Genomic DNA, 9,311 nt, shown 5'->3' with positions numbered 1-9,311 from the left:
TTTTTCCTAGCTGTTACTTTTTTCTTTTTGATCTCTATTTACTTTTTTTCCTTTGTTTCTTTCTTTTATTTTTTTCTGGCTTTTTCTCTGAATTTTTCCTTCTTTTTACTCTTCCTTTTGTTTCTTTTTTTCTCAGCTTTTCACTACTTTTTCATTTTGGTATATTTTTCTTTTTTGTTCTATTTCCCCCTTCCTTTAAGTCATTTTGTGCACAATTTTACATAATATTTGGTCGTGTAGGGATTAAAGAAGCCAAAACAACCCGAAGAGCCATTTGGGTCCCGAAAGAGCCGGTTCTTTTTAGTGAGCCGAGCCGAAAAAGCCGGTTCTCGAAAAACTCTACTGACTTTACTCAACTTCGTTCTACTTCGACATTTTACCTTTATGCACTGTACTTTGACTTAATTGGCTTCTTAATTAGCAATTTCGAGCCCTGATTTTTGTGAGCTGGCTAGATTTTCCTGTGCACGGAAAAAGTCTGAGTAGTGCGTAATTGCGCGCACACGCAGCTTAGAGGGAACATTGAATGTGAGCCTCATATTTGACAGCACCCGTCTGTGTCCTTTATCAATAAACGAAGTAAACGAAGGGCTCCCCACCAATCAACAGCCGGTTCGCTCCGAGACGCTTCTGTCATGATGACTGATTTATTTCACCCGTGCCCGCTCGCTTGCCGCCAGCCGCTGCTGGCTCCCTGATTGGTTCCCCGTCCTACTTAAGCTCCGCCCTTTCGCTCGCCTGTTGTCAGTCCGTCAGCGAACCTCTGTTTCTACAAGGCAAGCATTTTAACTGAGACTCCCGTCGGTCCCGCTTTTTCACCCGTTTTCCACCCGTCCGTTCCTGATTTCCCTGTTTTGTCTCCGACCTGTTTTTTGACCCCGACCACGTTTTGCTCTCCCGTCCCGGCTTGCGACCTGTTTTTTCCGTCTACTACACTACAATCTCCCGCTCCGGAAGATCCAGTTCCACAATCGGAACACATTCCGATTCTGTGAGCGGCTTGCTCCTTTCCTCTTCATCTCAATAAACTTGAGGTTAACATTACGCATTTGGGTCCTAATTCCGTTCTGGTCGTGACATAAATAAATGACCACAACAACAAACACAACATGTGGAACAAGGTGCTCTGGAAAGATCAGACAGAATTCAACTTTTTGGGTTGTATGCAAAGCGTTACATTTGGCATAAGAGTAACAAGGAACATTACCCTGAAAACACCATCCCCACTGTCAAACATGGTGGTGGCAGCATCATGCTCTGGGTTTTCTTTTCTTCAGCAGTGAATGGGAAGATAGAGTTGATGGGAGGATTGTTGGAGTTTTTTTTTAATCTATATGTTTAAAAATATGGCAATATGTCGGGAGAGAAATACTTTACTGTATCTACTCCATGGACCGATATAAACTGACATGAATTCCGCCTGGCGCAGCTAGGCTACGTCACACTTGTTTACAAACACGTCAAGGGCTCGATTACGTTTTCGAATTTCCTTGCACCTTCACTTGAGTCCTCTCTCTCTCCCTCCATCTCTTTTTCTTCTCTGGTAACCATGGCAACGAGTTTTAATTCGCTCCTTGAGCGATTTCCAGAAAAGGATGGACGGATAGTGGCATGAAGGGGGGGGGCACAGTGTACATATTTTCATCCGTAACCATGGCGACACTTGACATTGTCTGCGGTGTTTGTCAGGAGAAAAATAAATAAATAAAGTCACCATGGTGACGCTCGCTGCTCCCACCTTGCGTGTCCTCGCTACGCTCCGATTTTGTCAACAATTTCCTCCGTCGATAAATAATTCTTACGATTGTTTTTTTGCCAATAAAGACAGTAGTCATCCGTTCGGTTAGGAATACGTGCAACACACAAGCAAAATGGAAGATAGAAGATTGGATTGGGCTGCTCGGAGTGGTCGGTGTTAGGGACCCCGCAGTAGATGATTTGGCCGCCGGAGGGCGTTAGAGACCTAAGAAAGCAGACACCACAAAAGATGTTTATCGATTTTTGGGGTATTTATTCAGGGTGCCTTGACATGAAACATAGATAAAGACACTCACTGGAGCCTAAAGTACAAGTGTGTGTATTTTTACAAAAATCGGCACAGCCGTTTCAGAGCCTATAAGTCGCAAACAAATACACACACAATATGTAGTTTCGATAGATCAGGGATGGGCAGTTATATTAAGTCCCGGGTCGGATTGGGTTAAAAAAAATTACCAAGGGGAACTAGCCATGTTTTAAATATATTAATAAAAACATACATTCATACATAATTATTTTTCTTTACATTGTATTTTTTGGGAAACATATTAGTATCATCAAATTGATTTTTAAACATTCAAAGTTAAAGAAAAATCTAATATTAGTCCCTATTTAGGCACTAAATTTGATATTTCCTCTGTTGTGTTCCAGTAGTTGTATTTTTTTTTTTTGAGGTTGTTGTATTTTTGTAGTATTTCTGTAGTTTTATTTTTGCAGTATTTTTGTAGTATTCTCCCATGAGTATATTTGTTATATTTCTGTAGTATTTTGATAGCATATCTCTCAAACAATATTTTTAGTACATCTGTATTATTTTTGTAGTATTATTGTGGTTGTATTGTTGTAGTATTTCTGTATTGAGATTCTGTACTAAATTTTTGTAGTATTTCTGTCATAATATCTGTGTTTTAGTTTTTATGCATTATAATAGAACTGTAGTGGTATTGTAAAAGTATTTCTGTAGAATTTTTTTGAGGTTGTTGTATTCTTGTAGCATTTCTGCAGTATTTTTGTAGTATTACTGTAGTTTTATTTTTGCAGTATTTTTGTAGTATTCTCCCATGAGTATTTTTGTTATATTTCTGTAGTATTTTGATAGCATATCTCTCAAACAATATTTTTAGTACATCTGTATTATTTTTGTAGTATTAATGTGGTTGTATTGTTGTAGTATATCTGTAATGAGATTCTGTACTAAATTTTTGTAGTATTTTTGTCATAATATCTGTGTTTTAGTATTTATGTATTATAGTAGAACTGTAGTGGTATTGTAATAGTATTTCTGTAGAATTTTTTTTAGGTTGTTGTATTCTTGTAGTATTTCTGCAGTATTTTTGTAGTATTACTGTAGTTTTATTTTTGCAGTATTTTTGTAGTATTCTCCCATTAGTATTTTTGTTGTATTTCTGTAGTATTTTGATAGCATATCTCCCACACAATATTTCTAGTACATCTGTATTATTTTTGTAGTATTGCCGTGGTTGTATTGTTGTAGTATTTCTGTAATGAGATTCTGTACTATATTTTTGTAGTATTTCTGTCATAATATCTGTGTTTTAGTATTTATGTATTATAGTAGAACTGTAGTGGTATTGTAATAGTATTTCTGTAGAAGTATTTTTGAAGTACTGTTTTCCATAGTAGTGTTTATGTAGTATTTTAGTAATTTTGTAATATTACTGTAGTTTTATTTCGGTAGTATTTCTATCATAATATCTGTGTTGTAGTATTTATCTATTATGGTATTACTGTAGTAGTATTTTAGGAGAATATAGCTGTAGAAGCATTTTTGAAGTACTGTATTACCAAAGTAGCATTTGTGTAGTATTTCTTTAGTATTTTTGTAATATTACTGTAGTTTTATTTCTGTAATAATATTTCTGTAGTATATTTTTGTAATATTTTTGTCATAATATCTGTGTTGTAGTATTCGTGTATTATAGTATTACTGTAGCCATATTGTAGTAGTATTTCTGTAGATGTATTTGTGAAGTACTGTATCTCCATAATACTATTCATGTAATATTTTAGTAATTTTTACATAGGAGTATTTTTGTAGTCCTTGTTTAGTAGTTTTATTTCTGTAGTATTTATGTATTATAGTAGTCCTGTTGTTGTATTGTAAAAGTATTTCTATAGAAGCATTTTGAAGTACTGTATTTCCAAAGTAGCATTTATGCGGTATTTCTTTAGTATTTTTGCAATATTACTGTAGCTTTATCTCTGTAATAATATTTCTGCAGTATATTTTTGTAGTATTTCTATCATAATATTTGTGTTGTAGTATTTATGTGTTATAGTATTGTTGTAGTAGTATTATAGTAGTATTTCTGTAGAAGTATTTTTGAAGTAATGTATTTCCATAGTTGTATATTTGTAGTTTTTTTCCATAGTAGTATTTTTGTAGTATTCCTTTAGTAGTTTTATTTCTGTAGTATTTATGTATTATAGTAGTACTGTAGTGGTATTATAATAGTATTTCTGTAGAAGTATTTTTGAAGTACTGTTTTTCCATAGTAGTATTTATGTCGTATTTCTTTAGTATTTTCGTGATATTACTGTAGTTTTATTTCTGTAGTATTTCTGTAGCATATTTTTGTAGTATTTCTGTCATAATATCTGTGTTGTAGTCTTTATCTATTATAGTATCATTGTAGTAGTTTTATAGTAGTATTTTTGAAGTACTGTATTTCCAAAATAGTATTTATGTAGTATTTTTGTAGTGTTTCTTTAGTAATTTAGTAATAGTACTGTAGTTTAATTTCTGTTGTAATATTTTAGTGTTATAGTATTACTGTAGTAGTATTTTTGAAGTACTTCTATATTATATCTTTTTTATTTTCATAACAGGTCCACAATATTAAATACATATTTACATGCACGCAATACTGTGTAGTTTGTATGTAAATATTATCTAGTAACAATTAAAAGTATATATATTTAAGTGTAAAATGTATTTTCTTTTCCAAATGAGTTACCAATAATAATAAAGAATTAAAGGCACAGGCACCCCTTTTATATAGAGTGAGAAATAATAATAAAGGAGCTGTATGGAATTTGGAACTTTCTCACTATCTGCTGCCATCTCCTGGGTTGAGTCGTCATTGCAGGTTTAGTCAGCTCTTTCATGATGCGCGTGCAAGTACGTGGCTTTTCATGCTACACTAACAAATTGAAAAGGGAAAAGCTCGGGGACAAGCATGACATCAGACTACAGCACTTCTCCCATCCCCTCATTCCTCCTACCTAACGTGCTCCGCCCCGAACAGCTTTGCTAAAAGTAAGATAATAGCAAATTGGTGCAGTGATAATAAAATATTAGGGCTCTTTGAACTCAGTTAGCCATTGTAAACACAAACTTAATAAAAAATACATTTGACTTTTTAAGGACATCTCAAACCACGCTGTACGGTATTTGGAACATTTTTACTCTCTGCTGCCATCTCCTGGCTAGTGTCATCATTTTAGCTATAGCTCTTTCCTGATACTCGTGCAAGAATGTGCATTTCTTGGACACGCTTAGATAAACGTTTCTTTTATCTCTCTTGGACTTTGGGTGGGCGGTTGAACTCCACTTGAAGCAGGCTTTTTCTCACTTTCACCATTTTCATGCTACACTAACAAAACATTTTTTTTTTAACTTGCAGGGACAAGAATTATGTGAGTCTCCATCTTTTCCCCAATCCCTATTCCTTCTACCTAATGTATTCCACCCCAAACAGCTTTGCCAAAAGTAAGTTCAAAGCGAGCATGACACCAGTCTCCAGCACTCCTCCTATCCCCTCATTCCTCCTACCTAATGTGCTTCGCCCCGAACAGCTTTGCTAAAAGTAAGATAATAGCAAATTGGTGCCATTTTCTGGCTAGTGTCATCCTTTTAGCTCGTTCCTGATACGCGTGCAAGAATGTGCCTTTCTTAGACACGCTCAAATAAACGTCTCCTTTATTTTTCTTGGGCTTTGGTTTGGTGGTTGAACTCCACTTGAAGCAGGCTTTTTCTCACTTTCACCATTTTCATACTACACTAACAAAAACTTTAACTTGCGGGGACAAGAAGGATGTCAGTCTCCATCTTTTTCCCCATCCCTATTCCTTCTACCTCATGTGGTCCACCCCAAACAGCTTTGCTAAATTTCAAAGCAAATAAGCCCAGCGGGGGGAAAAGATAAGGGCTCTTTGAACTCAGTAGGGCATTATAACCTCATACTCAACAGAGAAAATATTGTAACTTTTTTTAAGGACACCACTTTTAAATACCGGATTGAGATGGGTGGGGGGTAATGTAGGGGGGTTCGTCGTTTCTAGGGTGATACTGCCATCTAGTGGAATATAACAGACAATAATGGGAGGGATCTATAAATGATTGAAGTCAACCTCTGCGTACTCATAGTACATTTTTTCACGCATTTGGGTTCTCTGTGTGTGTTATGACACCATAGCCATTATCTCCTTTCCGTGCGTTCCCAATTGACCATTGCAATGCATATAGAAATGTAATCCATTACCGTGACATCTCGGACGTAGTAAAATAAGACTCGTTATCGTGATAATGAGATTTGTAGTCGCAGAATTTATGATGGGGGGCATCTGGGCTTGTGCGTCAACAGCGGACGTCACGTCACGCGTGTTTTTTTGGACTGAGTGGAGCGAAACGGCTTCGTGATACGAGCACCTTTTCACCGCTTTCAGCTCGTTCCCTGATCTGTAAAGGGATGTGGAGGAAGTGAAGAAGGACTTAAGAGCGGGTCTGAGAGAGAAGAGAAGGGAAGAAGCGATGGAGGGGAAAAGTAGTGAAAGGAATGAGGGAGAAAAGTAGAAGGCAAAAATTAGATCTGGAAGGGAAGGAGGGTGGAAGGAGGGAGAACTAAAACTGTAGAGAGGAATCGGGTAGGAAGGGGAAGGAATGGATTGAAGGAAGATGGAATGAATGAAAAGAAAGAATGAATGAAAAAGGAAAAGAATGAATTTGAAAGGAAAAAAGGAGAGTGGAGGGAAGGAATGGAGGAAGGGAAGAAAAAGAAAGAAAGAATAAAAGAAATAAGAAAGAATGAAAGAGAAAAGGGAAAAAAGAGAGATAGGTGAGTAAGAATGAGATAGAGGAAGAGAGGGGAAGGAGGAAAAGGAGGGAGGGGCTGGGAGGAAAGAAAGAAAGAAAGAAAAAAAGGAAAGAGAAAGAGAGGAGGACGAAAGAGAGAGAGGAAGAGAGGGGAAGGAATAAAGGGAGAGAGGGGTGGGAGAAAGAAAGAAAGAAAGAAAGAAAGAAAGAAAGAAAAAATGAAAAAAGAAAGAAAGAAAGAAAAAATTAAAAAAGAAAGAGAGAAAGAAAGAGAGAAAGGAAAAAAGAAATAGAGGGGGAGGAAGAAAGGGAGAGAGGAAGATAGGGGAGGGAAGGAAGGGAGAGAAAGAGGGATAGAGAGATGGGGGAGGATGGAAAAAAGAAAGATAGAAAGAAAGAGATGGGAGAAAGGGAAGGAGAAAGAGAGGGGAAGGAAAGAAAGAAAGAAAGAGAGAAATAAAAAATGAAAAAAGAAAGAAAGAAAGAAAAATTAAAAAGAAAGAGAGAAAGAAAGAAAGAAAGAAAGAAAGAAAGAAAGAAAAAAGGAAAGAAAGAAATAGAGGGGGAAGGAAGAAAAGGAGAGAGGAAGATAGGGGAGGGAAAGAATGGAGAGAGAGAGAGGGATAGAGAGATGGGGGAGAATGGAAACAAGAAAGAGAGGGGAGAAAGGGAAGGAGAAAGAGAGGGGAAGGAAGAAAGGGTGAGAGATAAAGAAAGAAAGGAAGGAAGGGAGAGAGAGACAGAGAGAGGTGGGGAGAGGAGGGAAGGAAGGAAGGCAGTAGAGAGGGTGGAGTTGAGAAGGAAGGGTAGGAAAAGAAAGGGGGAAAAAAGGAAGGAAGACATGGAGGAGGAAAGGAAAAGAGGCTTGAGATAGAAGAATAAAAGCAGATATAGGCAGTGCGGAAAAAGCACCAGGGCTTTTTTTTAAACTCAGTTTAGTATCGTTAACACTTACTTAAACACATCCATGAAACTGTCCTTTTCTTTCTTTCACCATTTTCATGCTACACTAACAAAACACAGGGACGGCATCAGGTTACTCTACAACCACACACCCCACCCCATTCCTTGTATGGAATGTGTTCCGCCCGAACAGCTTTGCAAAAAATGCAATAAAAGCAGAGAGGTGCAAAATGAAAAGGGCTCTTTGAACTCATTTGGGCATTGTTAACACATTGTTAAATCAATGGCCCTCCAAGACCTGTTTGTCATATCGCCACATTTCAGGCTTTAAACTTAAATCTAAAAAAAAAAAATATTTCCACGAATAAACAACATTTGAGAAACAATCGTGGAGTGGAACTGAATTATTTCAACATTTGATATCATATTCACAACAAAAAAAACTGAAAAGCCAACTGACCCTTGAAGTTCCCGACGACTTCTGATTGATCCAATGTCGACCTAAATGACTAACAATGACAAACAGAGTGGACCTGTGTGTCATTAAGTCTCAGTTTAAACCCACTGAGATGGGCTCAGAGTTCTGTGAAAGGAGACACTGAAGAACAGACAGCATTATGAAGACTGGAGAGCACACCAGGCAGGTCCGGGATAAAGCTGTGGAAAAGTTCAAAGCAGGAATGGGATACAAGAAGATTTCCCAATGTTTCCACATCTTCCAGAGTTCTGTGCGGGCAAAATGGTGGGAGCATAAAACCACTGCAAACCTACCAAGACCTGGCTGTCCCTCTAAACTTTCAGTCCAATGGGGAGAAATCTAATCAGAGAAGAAACCAAGAGGAAAATCACATTGGATGTCCTACTGGCAGTCTTATATGGAAGAGAAGCATTTTCCTGGCATAAGAGTAACACTGCACATCACCCTGAAAACACCATCCCCACTGTCAAACATGGTGGTGGCAGCATCATGCTCTGGGTTTTCTTTTCTTCAGAAGGGACTGGGAAGATTGTTAGAGTTGATGGGAGGATGGTTATGTTTCAAGTCTAAAAATATGGCCACATGTCAAAAATTTCTCCGGGTCAGGGGAGCAATACTTTACTGTATCTACTCCAGCGACTGATGTAAAGTGACATGAATTCCTGTCTGTCCCTCTAAACCTTCAGTCCAAGCAGGGAGAAAACTAATCGAGAAGCAACCAAGAAGCAATGGTAACATTGGATGGCCTGCAGGAATACACAACTGAGGTGGGACACTCAATTAGTACTAAAAGTATTAGTCACACTCTGCAATAAATGTGACATTTATAGAAGTGTGGCAAAAAGAAAACCCTTTTTGAAGAAAAATATAATAAAAAGACCCGGACAAATAAACGTGGAACGTGGTCAGATGAGACAAAAATTGAAGTTTTTGGTTTGTATGCAAAGCGTTACATCTGGCGTAAGAGTAACTCCGAAAACACCATCCCCACTGTCAAACATGGTGGTGGCAGCATCATATTCTGGGGTTGTTTTTTCCTCAGCAGGGGATGATTAAAGTTGATAGGCTGTCAGTTTAGTGTTGTGAACACATACTTAAACCCATACATGAAACTCT

The sequence above is a fragment of the Urocampus carinirostris genome, chromosome 16 (assembly GCF_059441175.1).
Source record: "Urocampus carinirostris isolate Australia breed hairy pipefish chromosome 16, RoL_Ucar_1.0, whole genome shotgun sequence".
Classification (NCBI taxonomy): domain Eukaryota; kingdom Metazoa; phylum Chordata; class Actinopteri; order Syngnathiformes; family Syngnathidae; genus Urocampus; species Urocampus carinirostris.
Note: the sequence above shows the minus strand (reverse complement) of the source record.